The following is a 16,864-nucleotide window of genomic DNA, read 5'->3' on the forward strand; positions in this document are numbered from 1 at the left end:
TGTTTGCATTGTTCTCTCGCATTTTGTTCTAAAATATATGTACTCTGTGGATTCAATTTTCTCAGACAACAAGAAATATAACTTATGAATGAATTATGTTTTGTTTTATTTTGACATTTTTCCAGTTAAAAATAGGAAGGCTCTCCCTCGTCTATGCTACTTTCCATAGAGCTGGAATCTTTACCACTCCATCCTCCAGCTCAGGTACAAGAGTCATTACAGAAGTATAAAAACCTCAAGATCAATGAGATTTTGTGACTTGCTTTCCTAATTATTGATTTTTTTTAATGAAAACACACCAGTCTGCAATATAAGGCATAAATAGCATGCTCGATTAAGTAAGCGATTGATCATACTTCAAGTATAGGCAAAAAAGGCAGTTAAATATGGCAGTATTGTTGCTTCTGGTTAATATAAGAAAAATCTTTCCTTTAGTACGTATAATGGCCAGCATTTTTCAAGTTATGAAGAGGATTATTTGACTTACAATCCTGGCAAAGGTCAAGGGACACATCTCTGACCACTGTACTGGTGGAATAAGATGCAGCAGGAGGTCTGTCTGTTGTTGCTATTCACAATTTGCACATAAGAACTTGCTTCATTTACCAAATTATGTTTTAGTAGACTGTCCTAGCTAGGGTTCCCGTCACTGTGGTAAAACACCATTACCGAAAGCAACTTTGGGGAGAAAGGGTTACACTTTCATATCACTGTTCATCTTCTAAGGAGAACAGGACAGAAACCCAAGCAGAGCAGAATCCTGAGGCAGAAGCAGATGCAGAGGCAAATTAACTGTGATTCTCAGCCAAGGTTTCTCAGTGGAGTTGTTGTTTAACCTATGGAAAGAACTCCTAAACCAGATAAACTTTATCAAAGTGGTTGGATATAAAATTAACCAAAACAAATCAATAGCCTTCTTCTACCCAAAAGATAAATAGGCTGAGAAAGAAATTAGGGGGATGACACACTTCACAATAGTCACACATAATATAAAATACCTCAGTGTGACTCTAACCAAGCAAGTGAGAGATCTGTATGACAAGAACTTCAAGTCTCTGAAGAAAGAAATTGAAGATCTCGGAAGATGGAAAGATCTCCCATGCTCATGGACTTGCAGGATTAATATATTAAAAATGACCATCTTGCCAAAAGCAATCTAAAGATTCATGCAATCCCCATCAAAATTCCAGCTCAATTCTTCATAGAGTTAGAAAGAGCAATTTACCAATTTATTTGGAATAACAAAAATCCAGGAGAGCAAAAACTATACTCAACAATAAAAGAACTTTGGGGAGAATCACCACTCCTGACCTCAAGCTGTATTACAGAGCAATAGTAATTAAAAACTGTATGGTATTGGTATAGAAACAGGCAGGTAGGTAAATGGAATAGAATTTAAGACCCAGAAATGAACTTACACACTTTGGTCACTTGATCTTTGACAAAGGAGCTAAAAACATCCAGTAGAAAAAAGTCTTTTTAACAAATAGTGCTGGTTCAACTGGAGGTCAGCATGTAGAAGAATGCAAATCAATCCACTCTTATCTCCTTGTACAAAGCTCAGGTCCAAGTGGATCAAGGACTTCCACATAAATCTGGACACACTGAAAGTATTAGAAGAGAAAGTGGGGAAGAGTCTCTTACACATGGGCACAGAGGAAACTTTCCTGAACAGAACACTAATGCTTATGCTCTTAGATCAAGAATCAACAAATGAAACCATAAAATTGCAAAGCTTCTGGAAGGCAAAGAACATTGTCATTAGAACAAAATGGCAACCAACAGATTAGGCAAAGACCTTTACCAATCCTATATCTGATAGAGGGCTTATATCCAGTATATACAAAGAACTCAAGAAGTTAGACTCCAGAGAGTCAAATAACCCTATTAAAAATGGGGTACAAAGATAAAGACAGAATTCTCAGCTGAAGAATATCAAATGGCTGAGAAGTACCTAAAGAAATGTTCAACATCCTTAGTCATCAGGGAAATGCAGATAAAAACAATCCTGAAGTTCCACCTCACACCAGTCAGAGTAGCTAAGATCAAAAACTCAGGTGACAGCAGATTCTGGTAAGGATGTGGAGGAAGAAGAAATAGTCCTTCATTGTTTGTGGAATTGCTAGCTGGTGCAACCACTGTAGACGTCAGCCTGGTGGTTCCTCAGAAAATCGGACATAGTAGTAACTGAGCACCCAGCTATACCACTCCTGGACAAATACCCAAAAGATACTCCAACATATAACAAGGATATATGCTCCACTTTATTTATAATATTTATAATAGCCAGAAGCTAGAAAGAACCCAGAGGCCATTCAACAGAGGAATAGATTAAAAAAAATGTGGTACATCTACACAATGGAGTACTACTCAGCTATCAAAAACAATGACTTCATGAAATTCACAGGCAAATGGATGAAACTAGAAAATATCATCCTGAGTGAGGCAACCCAATCACAAAAGAACACACATGGTATATACTTACTGAGAAATAGATATTAGCTCAAAAGCTCAGAATACCCCCCCAAGATACAGTTCAGAAACCACATGAAGCTCAAGAAGAAGGAAGACCAACGTGTGGATACTTCAGTCCTTCTTAAAAGGGGGAACAAAAATATTCACAGGAGGAGATATGGAGACAAGTGTGGAGCAGAGACTGAAGGAAAGGCCATTCAGAGACTGCCCTACTTGGGGATCCATCCCTTCTACAGACACCAAACTCAGACACTATTGTGGATGCTAAAAAGTACTTGCTGACAGGAGCCTGATATAGGTGTCTCCTGAGAGGTTCTGTCAGACCATGACAAATACAGAGCCAGATGCTTGCAAACCAACCACTGGACTGGACACATGATCCCCAGTGGAGGAGTTAGAGAAAGGACTGAAGAAGCTGAAGGAGTTTGCAACCTTATTCTTATAAGAACAACCTTATTCTTCTTAGAACAACAATATCAACCAACCAGACACCCCAGAGCTCTCAGGGACTAAACCACCAACCAAAGAGTACACATGCAGGGACCCATGGCTCCAGTCACATATTTAGCAGAGGATGGCCTTGTTGGACATCAATGAGATGAGAGGCCCTTTGTCCTGTGAAGGCTTGATGTCCTAGTGTAGGGAAATACCAGGGTAGGAAGACAGGAGTGGGTGGGTTGGTGGGGGAGAACCCTCATTGCAGCAGGTGCACATGGGGGATGGGATAAGGGTTTCCAGAGGGGAAAGTGAGAAAAGGGACAATATTTGAAATGTAAATAAATAAAATATCCAATAAAAAAGAGTCAAGGCTTGTAGGGACATTTCACATCTAGATTACAACTCTAGATATCTCCAGCAGTTCTTTGCCGAGCATGCCACAGCAGACAAATGAAAGAACTTTGCAAACTTTATACTAGCAGTTACTGCGTGTCTTCTTACTTTTCTACTGAACAGGGTCAGAAGGAACCATGTTAGGAAGAATTCAAGGGAATGAGTTACAGTATCAGGATGAACAGGAACAAATTCTAGGCCAGATAACATGATAGACTGAGTGCCTGGTTGATTAGCTGATCTATCTAAATCAGTCTCTTACCCAGTGAAATGGAAGTGAGTCTAGCACAAAGCAGCCCAATGACCCCCACAAAAACATGGATTGAACATGTGAGAAACAATATACACATGCTGCCTGGTTATAAACTGGATCACATCAACTATCTCATTACCCATTTGGCTACTACCAGGCCTCCAGTATAAGCATGGTTGCCAATCTTTGGTCTTTGAATGAAGAAATAATTTGAAATACAAAAGAACAAGAAAGAGGAAAACCAAAGACAATGCCAAATTATAGCCATCAAAATGACAGAACTTCCCATCCTTCATCTTCTCTATCTAGCCTGTGACATGCACTTGTCTGCTGTGCTCTAGAAAGATCACATGCTTCTCTGACCCCAGGAACTGATGTATAGAAAATAGTATCTACGTGAGATAATAAGTCAGTTGGCTTGACAGGAGCAATCAGGCAATTAAGTGTATAGAAATTACAATATTATGGGTTTTTCCTGTGTGTGTGTGTGTGTGTGTGTGTGTGTGTGTGTGTGTGTGTGTGTGTATAAAGGATAAGTCTGTGTTTTGTGGGAGCATGGGAAAAGCAATTGGGGAACAAGAAAGTCAAGACTACAATAATGAAATAATGATACCTGACAGAGTAAAACTCAAATTGTAGTGGAGCTGAAGAATATCCAGAAGAAAGAATCCCAGAAATAGAATTGATAAAATCTAAATATTTAGATCTATTAGATCTAATAAGATAATAGGTAAAAGGTGCAGGGGACCAGGGTCATGCACAAAAAAAATTTCAAAGCATCCTGAAAATCCATCAGTTCATGTAAGAAGGGCATGGAGTATACGCAGTTTCCACCTATAGGAGGTTCAGGGCAGAAATTATACACAGGCATGACAAAAAGGATTACTGAGCATATCGCCTGTCCAACAAGTAATCTGACCTATTCCAAAGACTCGTGCTTTCCACTGAAGCAGACAGATGAAACACAAAATAGGGGGAGCACTAAGGCATTGGTGTCTGCTCTCTGTGAGGTTTTAGGGAAGAATCGTGTGCTTCAGCATCAGTTTGTAATTTAGAGAGCCAGTACCAGGCAGTTTTTTTATTGCTATAGTTCTTTGCTATCCAGATAAAATCCAGAATAATAATCTTTCCAGAACTGCCCTTGCTCAGAATGGCTTTGGCTGTCTGAGGTCATATGTACTTCCACATGACTTTCAGGTTATTTTTCCCATTCTAAGAAGAATGCACAGGAAATTTGATTGGGATTGAACTTAATCTGTTAAGTCATTTTTAAAATATTAAGCCTATCAATTCAGGAAGATGGGGAGTCTTTCCAACTTCCAATGTCTTCTTCAATCTCTCTCTTTGGAGATTTAAATTTTTCATTGTAGAATTCTTTACCTATGTGGGTAGTCTAATTCCTAGTCTTATTGTTTTAGAGTACTATGAATTGGGTATTCTTTTTTCTTAGCATTACTGGTATATGGAAAGGCTACTGATTTTTGTAAGTTGATTTTATATGCTGCTATTTTGCTAAAGTGTTGATTGTTTCTGAAAGGTTTTGGTGAAGGTTATGGCATTGCTTATGTATAATGTGTACTCTGCTAATAAGGATAATTTGACTTGTTTCTTTTCCAATTTGTGGCCCTTCATTTCCTTTTCTCATCTTACTGCTTTATCTAAAGCTTCAGTCAGCATACTGAAAAGGAGTGGGGGTCATGAACCCCCCTGACTAATTCCTGATTTGAACAGGTGTGCTTGGAGTATGAAACCTTTTTCCTGAGCTTCTGTTACTAGATGAAATGCTGTGAGTTTTGTGGGGTTCTGCTGCCTAACCCCCACCTTCTGCAAATTAGCAGATTGTGATATTTAAAAGGAAAATGACTTAGTTGGACTTTTGCACAGATATTTTCAGAAACACAGAAATTTTGCTGTGCTTTACCTCCTTAAAATTATTTTTAAATATATTGCAGAAGAATAGAAATCTGGAAATGATTACATCTCTATGTCAATTATTTTATTATTAGCTTATTGTTCAGGAGAAATTATATGCACTGTCTTTAGCTAGCATCCCCAATGAAATAACTCTGCGTTTCCTCAGAAACTTTTATTTTTTTTTTGGTTTGGTAGGGTTGCATGCATGTTTATTTTCCTTTGAGCACAAAATACTACAGCTTGAAATCAGTAAAAAAAGGACATTCTTCTATTTTCAGATGAGAGTGCTCCCATCTCAAATGCACGTAATAGTGCTTATGTTAAAATGCAACAAAAGTTGTTGCAATGTATATTTTTAATGGCATGAAATTTAAACGCATGCTCAACTAGAAAGAAAACTGACTGTTTTTGCTCTTTAGAAAACCAAAGTGTCACAAAAGGCTGTACCAGTAGCCATTCCAAATAAGGTTTATTGTTTGCTGTTTTAGCACATGTAAGAAAACAGAATCAAGTGTGTGTTTTCTACTATTCCATCTGTACTATTATTCATCAATTAGAGAATGCAAGGTCATAACCAGTCATTGCAGTCAGAGAGCCACTCAGCCAGCCTATGCTTTCACCAGTAGTCGACTCAGTAGGGAAAATTGGGGAAATTTGTGATCTTTCAAAACATATCACTGATTATGTTAGTAAGCATTCTGTCTCTCCAACAAACTACCTAAGACAATCAACTTATAGAGATGAAGTTGTAGCATTTGTAGTTTCTGGCCCTCAGTTGGGGTCTATGCTGAGGTTGTCCATCTAGGTGGAAGCACCGGATACCACAGCAGCTCACCTCATGGTGGGCAGGAAGAAGAGACCGATGAAGTGATTAGCATCCTCATACTCTTCTCAAGGGTGTACTTCTAATGACCTAACTTCCTCCCCCTAGAGTCCATATCCTAAAAGTTTTACAATATTTCAACAATAACACAAGCCCATAGTATATAAGCCTTGTGGGACTTCTAAGATTCGGACAATAAAACTGATGAGTCTTTTGTCTTCCATTTTGTCACTTCCATTATCATCATAAAATATGAAAAATATAAACGTGTACTCTAAACTTGCTCAGGTGTTTGCAAAGATGAGGAGCTTTACACTCGAGATTATAGCCTGAATTAGTCTTTCCAAGTATGGTCTTCCCTCATTCATCAAAATCCTGTCTTTCTCTATTCTGCGTTCTCACATTTGTCTTATTCAGACTTTCTTTGATTTGTTTCATTTTGTAAATGACATCTCAAGTGTGGAATATTGTTTGTGGGCTTGGATTGCAACAGAGGAAATGGGTAAAGCTTTTGTGAGTGATAATCCGTCAATATTTATTAACACTCTAAAAAATAATACACTGCTTTTTTATGAACTTTATTGCTGAGGGACTGATCTAGAATATCAGGGAATTGCACATCTTATATGAGCCTCACCATAACTGTGTGACTTAAGGTTCTACAAGGTTCTATAAGGTTCTACAAGGGCAGGAATCACTCAGTCACTGAAAAAAAGACATCACAACAGATCTTGTTCTAGTTGTAAGTGTCAAATACACATTGCACCCAACTTGCTTGTGACGACTGATCTGTCCGAGAGCCATTGATCCCTTGATGGACCGGTCACTCCTTCTGGCTCAGGGGTTTGCAGTCTCAGCTACACATTCAAGTTTCCTGTGGGGCTTAAGAATACCTGGGTTTAAAATTGCCTGGGTCCCCTCACCAGGACCTAGATAATCTGGGAATGGCTCTTACATTAGAGTTCTACGTGGTTTGACTTTATCCAAGGCTGAGACTCACTACTCTGTGTTACTCAATTCTTTAAACATTCCAGGGCAAAAAGACCAGGCAGTATCTTAATCACAGAGAGGACCATGCCTATCCTATGGTATCTTCATTCAGTAGAATAGTGCTGTGTCCTCCCACGTATAATCTAAACTGCCCCCCTTCAGTAGTTTTTCTTTTCAAGAATCTTGAAGGAAGCACAGAAGACTAGTTCCTAAAGGTATTAGGTGCACAGCCCTCAACACATATTCATCAATACCAAGCTATTTTCATCTCTTCTATCAAGTACTTTCCCCCTAGTAACTGCCAATGGGAAATGCACTAAGAGGCAAAATGAGGAGTTTGTTTTTTGTGAAATTGACACCAACCTAGACATCAATCTGGGAAGAGGGAATCTTTTTTATTTTCCATCTTTATTAACTTGGGTATTTCTTATTTACATTTCAATTGTTATTCCCCTTCCCGGTTTCCAGGCCAACATCCCCCTAACCCTTCCCCATCCCCTTGTATATGGGTGTTCCCCTTCCCACCATCCCCCCATTACCGCCTCCCCCCCCAACAATCACGTTCACTGGGGGTTCAGTCTTGGCAGGACTAAGGGCTTCCCCTTCCACTGGTGCTCTTACTAGGCTATTCGTTGCTACCTATGAGGTCAGAGTCCAGGGTCAGTCCATGTATAGTCTTTGGGTAGTGGCTTAGTCCCTGGAAGCTCTGGTTGGTTGGCATTGTTGTTCATATGGGGTCTCAAGCCCCTTCAAGCTCTTCCAGTCCTTTCTAAGATTCCTTCAATGGGGGTCCCATTCTCAGTTCAGTGGTTTGCTGCTGGCATTCGCCTATGTATTTGCTGTATTCTGGCTGTGTCTCTCAGGAGAGATCTACATCTGGTTCCTGTTGGCCTGCACTTCTTTGCTTCATCCATCTTATCTAGTTTGGTGGCTGTATATGCATGGGCCACATGTGGGGCAGGCTCTGAATGGGTGTTCCTTCTGCCTCTGTTCTAAACTTTGCCTCCCTATTCCCTCCCAAGGGTATGCTTGTTCCCCTTTTAAAGAAGGAGTGAATCATTCACATTTTGGTCATCCTTCTTGAGTTTCATGTGTTCTGTGCATCTGGGGTAATTTAAGCATTTGAGCTAATAGCCACTTATCAATGAGTGCATACCATGTGTGTTTTTCTGTGATTGGGTTACCTCACTCAGGATGATATTTTCCAGTTCCATGCATTTGCCTATGAATTTCATAAAGTCATTGTGACTATATAGAACTGGCCTATAGGCAAGTAATGTGATATTTTCTAGACTAATGGTTGATTAATTGATGCAAGAGGATCCAGTTCTCTGTGGGTAATGCTACCTCTGGGCTTATGGTCCTTGTCTGATATTAGGAAGCAGGCTGAGCAAGCCAAGAGGAATAAACCAGGAACCAGCATTCCTCCATGGCCTCTGCTTCGGTTCCTGACTCCAAGTTTTTACCAAGATTTGCCTTCATGATGGGCTATGAGCTGAGAGCTCTAAGCTGAAATAAAGCCTTTCTGCACAAGTTAGGATTGGCCATGGTATTTTATCACAGCAATCAAAACCCTAATTAAGACAGAAATTATAAGCAGAGAGTAGATTATTGCTGTAACAGACTTGACTATGTGTTTTGGGAAGGATCGTGGCATCATTTGGACTTTGGGGTAGAAAAGCCATGAAGTGCTCAGAGCTCAGTGAGGTAGTTTGGAATGTAGAAGATAAGGCCAAGAGCATGGCAGATGATAGCATGGCAGATGATGGCGACCGTGCTTGGAGTTTCAGGGAGAAGTTAAGACTCTTTCAGAGACATTCATGTGATGTTTTAAATTAGGAACCACTAAGGTGAAATTTTTGCTTTGCTAGGACAATTGATGCTGGTCAGCTGGAGCTGAGAAATTAGCTGTGATTAAGAAGAGACCAATATGATTGAGGGTCATAAATTTGGAAGTGTTTCCTTGGAGTCAGCACACAAAAGCTATACTGCAGAGGCAGCCAAAGTTGCACATTGTGCTAGCAGCCAGACTTGGTAATGTGGAAGGGGCTCCCAGGTGGTACTGATTTCAAAGGCATAAAGGGGTCATGGAGAGCAGGGCATATCGCATTGTTGAACTTAGGTTTTGCTTTGATTTGATTAGAATTGTAGCCTAGCTCTTCCCTCTTAGAATAAGTAAGATGTAACTTAATTTTCATTTTACAAAAGACCACAGCTGAGAGACTTTGGAATTTGAAAAGGACTTTGAATTAAAAATTGAACTTTTAAAATGGTTAACTGTTTTAAAACTGTGGGACTTTTAAAAGTTGGAGTGTTTTGTATTGTGATGTTGATATTAATATGAGAGCATGGGAATGAACAGGAAAGAAAAAGTTATGAAGTGACAAGCAATTTGTTTATTTACCATGTTGGCAAAAGTTCAATTGTACGGCTTGGATTTTGTGAACATGACATAAAACTAGACATAACTAGGAAGAGAGAATCTTTATTGAAAACACACCCCCATAAGATTTGTCTGTAAGCAAGTCTATGGGCATATTTCGTGGATTAATAATTGATTGATGATTGCTACTGGTGGTGTGTCTAGATGGTATAAGAAACCAGTCTGGGCAAAGAATGGGAGAGAGGGAAATTAGCAGCATTCTTCTATAGCCTCTGCTTCAGTTCCTGTTTTCAGGTTCTTCTCTTGAATTTCTACCCAACTCCCTTTCATGATAGACTAGGATATGGTAGTGTGAGCAAAATAACCCTTTCCCAGGTTGCTTTTGGTCATAGTATTTTGGCCCAGCAATAGAAACCCTGACTAAGACGCAGACTGGAGAAGCAAGTGGGACAACATGGGGAATAAGACACAGCAAGTTATAGCTATTGGATACAGGGCTAAGTCTGGCAGGCACTCAAGTTTGCTCACTTTTACAATGAATCACAGCTGACACCAACTATGACATGCTTCCCACATGCCTGCCACCTTACCCATCACTCTGATGGCTTACTCTATGCCAAGCTCCACATGTCACCTTACTAAGCCTGAAATTGTTTGAACTTTCTATACTCAATAAGAACTCAAGAGAGTGCTCTTGTGGTCATTCAAATGCCAAACCCTTCAGGATAAACACCTCAGCATAGCTAAAGCTACACTCTAAAGGTCAGGGAGTGAGCAGCACCATTCCAAAGACTTTTCATCACCTTTGGAAATCTTTATCTCTTTGTTTGTTCTATTGGATTTTATAAGCAGAACTGACAAATGGAATTACATGTAATTAAAAAGCTTCTGCAGAAACAAAGAAACTCTCAGACATAAACTTAAGAGTATTTCCAGGTGAGCTTAGAAGGGTGTTAAAGGGGTTCCCTTATAAGCTAAAAGCTGAGCAGGGTCTGGGACAAAATTCCCCAAATGCTGTCTCCCACTGACAAAAAAGAGAAAATTCTGAGCAGCAAATTTGAGCCCAAAGAAGCATGAATATTCTATTTCTAGTAACACCTAGGCAGGTTCACTGTTGGTCCAGAGTCACTGCAGCAGCATTGAAGAAGAATTAAATTTATGAAAAATATGAAAAAGCTCTTCAGGATATTGGTCCAGTCTAAGATCTACATCACTGAGCCTTTGCTTCCAGTTCTGTTTAGGAAATTCTCAGGTTTTCTTAGGAGCCTCTGTCCTTGGGCCTTCCAGGAAGGTTGTGAGCCAATTATTTGAAATAAATATTGAATCACAGAATGCTCTTGTCAAGGACTAATTAAATATTCCATTTATTTTATAAAGTTATTCATCTTACTTTACATGTATTAGTGTTTTGCCTGCATGTGTACAGAATGCCTGCTGAGGCCAGGATACAGGGCTGGAATCATTGGAACTAAAGTTACCTGAGTTTGTGAATCTGCATTTACATCCTGGGAAACAAATCTGAGTCCTCTGCAAGAGCATCAAGTGTTCTTAACTCTTAAACCATCTCTTCATCCACATGAACTTACTACCATTAGGAAGGTTATATCCCAGCTGTCAAAGTTCTGCTCAAATATAACCAGATGTGAGGATTTCATTTTCATTAAAATCTGAGGCTCTATAAGCTTTGGGCACCAGATCTTTCCACATTTCACTATTTGTCTAAGTGGGGAAATTTCTTGAGCCATTGCTGTTCTAGTGCAGGCAATATTAAGAAAAACAAAAAACATCAAATCCTCTAAATAAACAAATCAAAGCTCAGTTTTAGCAGAAAAATACCAATAATGCCCTGTTGACTAGATGATTTTTGATTAAATAACTCAAGCAAGATGTATAAATACCTGAAGATAATGATCAGAATTCATCTCCCAACAAATTCCTTTCCTGCAGGCAACTACAGTCTGGACAGATTGACATGGCTATTGCAGAGCCACTCCTGAATCCCCAGAACTCAAATTTTCAGTCTGTCCCTATAATTGTCCTTCCTTTCACATAAAGCATTGGCTATTTCCGGGAAAAGTCTAAGGCTTGACTCTCTATTGCAAAGGTTGTAAAGTCTCCTGAGAATGTCAAACATTGGCATCCTTACACAAAAGGACAGACTAGAGGGCAGGCTGCAGGCTATACAGCACTAGTGGGCCTGTTCTCGAGTTACAAAACTCCCTAGAAATATTATGAGACAAGTGACAGTATCTATTTCACAGGAATCCTGAACAGGACAGAGATACTTATCATACCATAGTATTCTCCTCAGTGTTCAGGTTAAAACAGGATTCATTACCACAGCAGGACTCTGCCAACATAGCAATTGTTGACAAGGAAGCTTGTCTGTGATGTGACAATCTCCCAGCTGCATTGTCTCTTCAATTTGATTGCAGCTAAGACTCATTCCATTTTATTTGTCTTCCCTGTCTGTAGACAGATGTCGAAATTTCAAACAGAGAAATTTCAAACCGGTTTCTTCAAGGCTTTGGCTGAGGAGATCTAAAGTCAGCTTCGTTAATTTGACTTCTAAGTAAATTCACATTTGTTTCACCATCTTAGTTAAAGCCAATGAAAATCATTTAAAAAGCAGCAATGATAGAACCTCTAAAGAGAGCCATGCCATGTACCTTTGACAGGAAATAACATCCAAGTAGTAACTGATTAGTTAGTACATGCTACATTAATGTTTTAGTTAACTCTGCTGTTTTTTGTTAACTAGGTATCAATACTGGTATAGCTTAGACAAAGTTTAAAATATACAGCCCTGTGTGAATTTGCCATCCCATGTTTAACTGATTTAGTCATTCTTAAGACATGATAATAGTATTGTTCCTGCTGATATATGCCATGGAATCCAAGCAGGTAACACTCAGATACAAAAATAATCATGCCACATATACTCATCACAAAAACCAGTTCACCTTTAATAGTAAAATACCAAACTGAAGCATGACACTGGGACAATATACTGCAAATATGAATTAGAAAAGGACATAATTTATTGGATAGGTAAAATAATACACAATTTTGAAAGCTTGAAAAAGTTGTAGTTGCTTCTCTCTTCAGAAACATTTTTTAAGTTTTTTCTTTTATTGGATTTTTTTATTTATATTTCAAATGTTATTCCATTTCCTGGTTTCCCGTCCATAACCTCCCTCTCCCATCTCCCTCGCCTTCTTCTATAAGGGTGTTCCCCCTCCCCAACCATTCCCCCTTCCTGCCTCTGCACCCTAACATTCCCCTACACTGGGGGTTCCAGCCTCGGTAGGACCAAGGGCTTCTCTTCCCACTAGTGCCCAATAAAGCCATCTTCTGCTACATATGCAGCTAGAGCCATGGGTCTGTCCATCTGTACTCTTTAGATGGTGGTTTAGTCTCTGGGCGCTCTGGTTGGTTGGTATTGTTCTTATGGGGTTGATGGATTTCCATATATTGAACCATCCCTGCATCCATGGGATGAAGCCTACTTATGGATGATTGTTTTGTTGTGTTCTTGGATTTCGTTTGTGAGAATTTTATTGAGTGTTTTTGCATTGATATTCATAAGGGAAATTAGTCTGAAGCACGTTCTTTGTTGGGTCTTTGTGTGGTTTAGGTATAAGAGTAATTGTGACTTCATAGAAGGAATTGGGTGGTGCTCCATCTGTTTCTATTTTGTGGAATAGTTTGGACAGGATTGGTATGAGGTCTTCTGTGAGGGTCTGATAGAATTCTGCACTAAGCACACATGGTCCTGGGCTTCTTTTTGGTTGGAGACTTTTAATAACTTCTTCAATTTCTTTAGGGGTTGTGGGATTGTTTAGATGGTTTATCTGATCTGGATTTAACTTTGGTACCTAATATCTGACTAGAAAATCATCCACTTCATCCATATTTTCCAGTTTTGTATAATATAGGATTTTGTAGTAAGGTCTGGTGATTTTTTAAATTTCCTCAGTTTCTGTTGTTTTGTCTCCCTTTTCAATTCTGGTTTTGTTACTTTGGATACTCTCTCTGTGCCCTCTGGTTAGTCTGGCTAAGGGTTTATCTATCTTGTTGATTTTCTCAGAGAATCAGCTCCTGGTTTTATTGATTCTTTGTACAGATCTTTTTGTTTCTACTTGGTTGGTTTCAGTTCTAAGTTTGATTATTTTCTGCCATCTACTCTTCTTGGGTGTATTTGCTTCTTTTTCTTCTAGAGCTTTTAGGTGTGCTGTCAAGGTATTACTGTATGCTTTCTCCAGTTTCTTTTTGGAGGCACGCAGATCTGTGAATTTTCCTCTTAGCAGTGCATTTATTGTGTCTCATAAGTTTGGGTATATTATGCCTCTATTTTGAGGAAATTCTAAAAAGTCTTTAATTTCTTTCTTTCTTTCTTCCTTGACCAGGTTATCATTGAATAGTGTTGTTCAACTTCCATCTAATATGGGCTATCTGTCATTATTTTTGTTATTGAAGACCAGTCTTAGTCTGTGGTGATCTGATAGGACGCATGGGGTTATTTCAACCTTCTGGTTTTTTGACTGGTTATATGGTCAATTTTGGAGAAGGTACCAGGACATGCTGAGAAGAAGGTATATTCTTTTGTTTTAGGATGAAATGTTCTATAAATATCTGTTAAACCCATTTAATTTATAACTTCTGTTAGTTTCTCAATGTCTCTGTTTAGTTTCTGTTTTCATGATCTGTCCATTGATGAGAGTCAGGTGTTGAAATCTCCCACTATTATTGTGTGAGGTGCAATGTGTGCTTTGAGCTTTAGTAAGGTTTCTTTTATGAATGTAGGTGCCCTTGTACTTGGATATTAGATACTCAGGATTGTGAGTACATATTGATGGATTTTTCCTTTGATGTATATGAAGTGTCCTTCCTTATCTTTCTTGATAACTTTTGGTTGAAAGTCTATTTTATTCAATATTAGAATGGCTACTCCAGCTTGTCTCTTGGGACCATTTGCTTGGAAAATGTTTTCCAGCCTTTTACTCTGAGGTAGTATCTGTCTTTGTCACTGATGTGTGTTTCTTGTATGCAGCAAAATGCTGGATCCTCTTTACATATCCAGCTTGTTAGTCTATATCTTTTTTATTGGGGAATTGACTCCATTGATATTAGGGATATGAAGGAATAGTGACTTGTTTTGTGTTATTTTTTGTTGTTAGAGGTGGAATTATGCTTGTGTGGCTCTTTTCTTTTGGTTTTGTTGTGAGGAGATTATTTTCTTGCCTTTTGTAGTGTGTAATTTCCATCCTTTTATTGGAGTTTTCCATCTATTATCCTTTGTAGGGCTGGATTTGTAGAAAGATATTGTGTAAATTTGGTTTTGTTATGGAATATCTTGATTTCTCCATCTATGTTAATTGAGAGTTTTGCTAGATACATTAGCTGGGGCTAGCATTTATGTTCTCCTAGGGCCTATATGACATCTGCCCAGGATCTTCTGGCTTTCATAGTCTCTGGTGAGAAGTCTGGTGTAATTCTTACAGGTCTACCTTTATATGTTACTTGACATTTTCCCTTACTGCTTTTAATATTCTTTCTTTGTTTTGTGTGTTTTGTGTTTTGACTATTATGTGATGGGAGGAATTTCTTTTCTGGTCCAATGTATTTGGAGTTCTGTAGGCTTCTTGTATGTTTATGGGCATCTCTTTCTTTAGATTAGGGAAGTTTTCTTCTATAATTTTGTTGAAGGTATTTACTGGCCCTTTATGTTGGGACTCTTCACTCTCTTCTATATCTATTATCCTTAGGTTTGATCTTCTTATTGTGTCTTGGATTTTTTTGGATGTTTTGGGTTAGGAGCTTTTTGTGTTTTATGTTATCTTTAATGCTCATATCAATGTTTTCTATGGTATCTTTTGACCCTGAGATTTTCTCTTCTATCTCTTATATTCTGCTGGTAATGTTTGCATCTATGACTCCTGATCTCTTCCCTGGGTTTTCTATCTCCAGGGTGGTCTTTGTTTGTGATTTCTTTATTGTTTCTATTTCCATTTTTAAATCCTGGATGGTTTTGTTCAATTCCTTCACCTGTTTGGTTGTGTTTTCCTCTAATTCTTTAAGGGATTTTTGTGATTCCTCTTTAAGGGCTTCTACTTGTTTACCTGTGTTGTCCTGTATTTCTTTAAGGGACTTATTTATGTTCTTCTTACAGTCCTCTATCATCATCATGAGATGTGATTTTAAATCCAAATGTTGCTTTTCTGGTGTGTTTCGATATCCAGTATTTGCTTTGCTGGCAGAACTGAGCTCTGATGTTGGCAAGCATTTTTTATTTCTTCTTGCTTAGGTTCCTGTGCTTGCCTCTAGTCATCAGGTTGTCTCTGGTGTTAGATTGTCTTGAGCCTCCTGACAGTGGCTTGACTCTCCTGGAAGCCCATGTGTCAGCACTCCTGTAGACCTGTTTTCTTTCAGCTGGATCTGGGAACAGAGAGCTGCTCCTGGGTTTGTGTGTCCTGAAGCCTCCAGGTTGGTTGCTTGGAGCAGAAGCTTTGGTCTTACCTCTGATCTCAGGTTTGTCAGCCCTTCTGGCAACTGGCTTTCTTCTATAGGCTCAGGCAAAACAAGAAGAGTCCTGCCCCTGACTACTCCTAGGTTCCTGTATCCAGAGGGCACTAGGCAGGTTCTTCTTGGGTCAGGAATGTGAGTAGAAGTTGCTGTCTCCCCTGAGCTCTCAGGATTGTCTACACTTCTGAGGGTCCAGCTCTCCTTCATGGGATTTGTGTACAGAAAACTGTGGGACTAGTTCAGTTCAGTTCCAGGTGCAGGCAAAAACCAGAAGGGTCCCACCCCAGATGACTTCTGCCTTTGTGTCTCCTTAGACCAGCAGGCAGGATCACTTAGAGTAGAAGAGTTGGTCTTACCTCTGCTCTCAGGTATGTTAGCACTCCTGGCAACTGGCTTTAGGCTCTTGGTGCAGGCCCAGAAACATTTTTTACTGTTGTTTTCATATTTAATTGTCTTCGTAATTTGATCAGTATAAACTGATGGTTACACCTGTGTAAATTCCTTACCAAGGGTTCTGAGCATTTATTTACATTGTATTCAATTTCCTGGCTGCCTGTCTCCTGTCTGCTACTCAGTTTAAACTGGGACAAGTCTCTTTTTTTCAGAACTATCATGGATGTGAACCAACACAGAGAAGTTAAGAACCAAGGATTCCGGAATGAGGCATGAT

The 16,864-nt window shown here is 39.1% G+C and overlaps 1 protein-coding gene across 1 annotated transcript in view; it reads right to left on the reverse strand.

Moving 5' to 3' along the window:
* The window catches only part of Xkr4 (XK related 4), a 384,613-nt gene that overhangs the window by 264,347 nt on the left and 103,402 nt on the right, over positions 1-16,864 (reverse strand).

The sequence above is a fragment of the Rattus rattus genome, chromosome 1, assembly GCF_011064425.1.
Source record: "Rattus rattus isolate New Zealand chromosome 1, Rrattus_CSIRO_v1, whole genome shotgun sequence".
Classification (NCBI taxonomy): domain Eukaryota; kingdom Metazoa; phylum Chordata; class Mammalia; order Rodentia; family Muridae; genus Rattus; species Rattus rattus.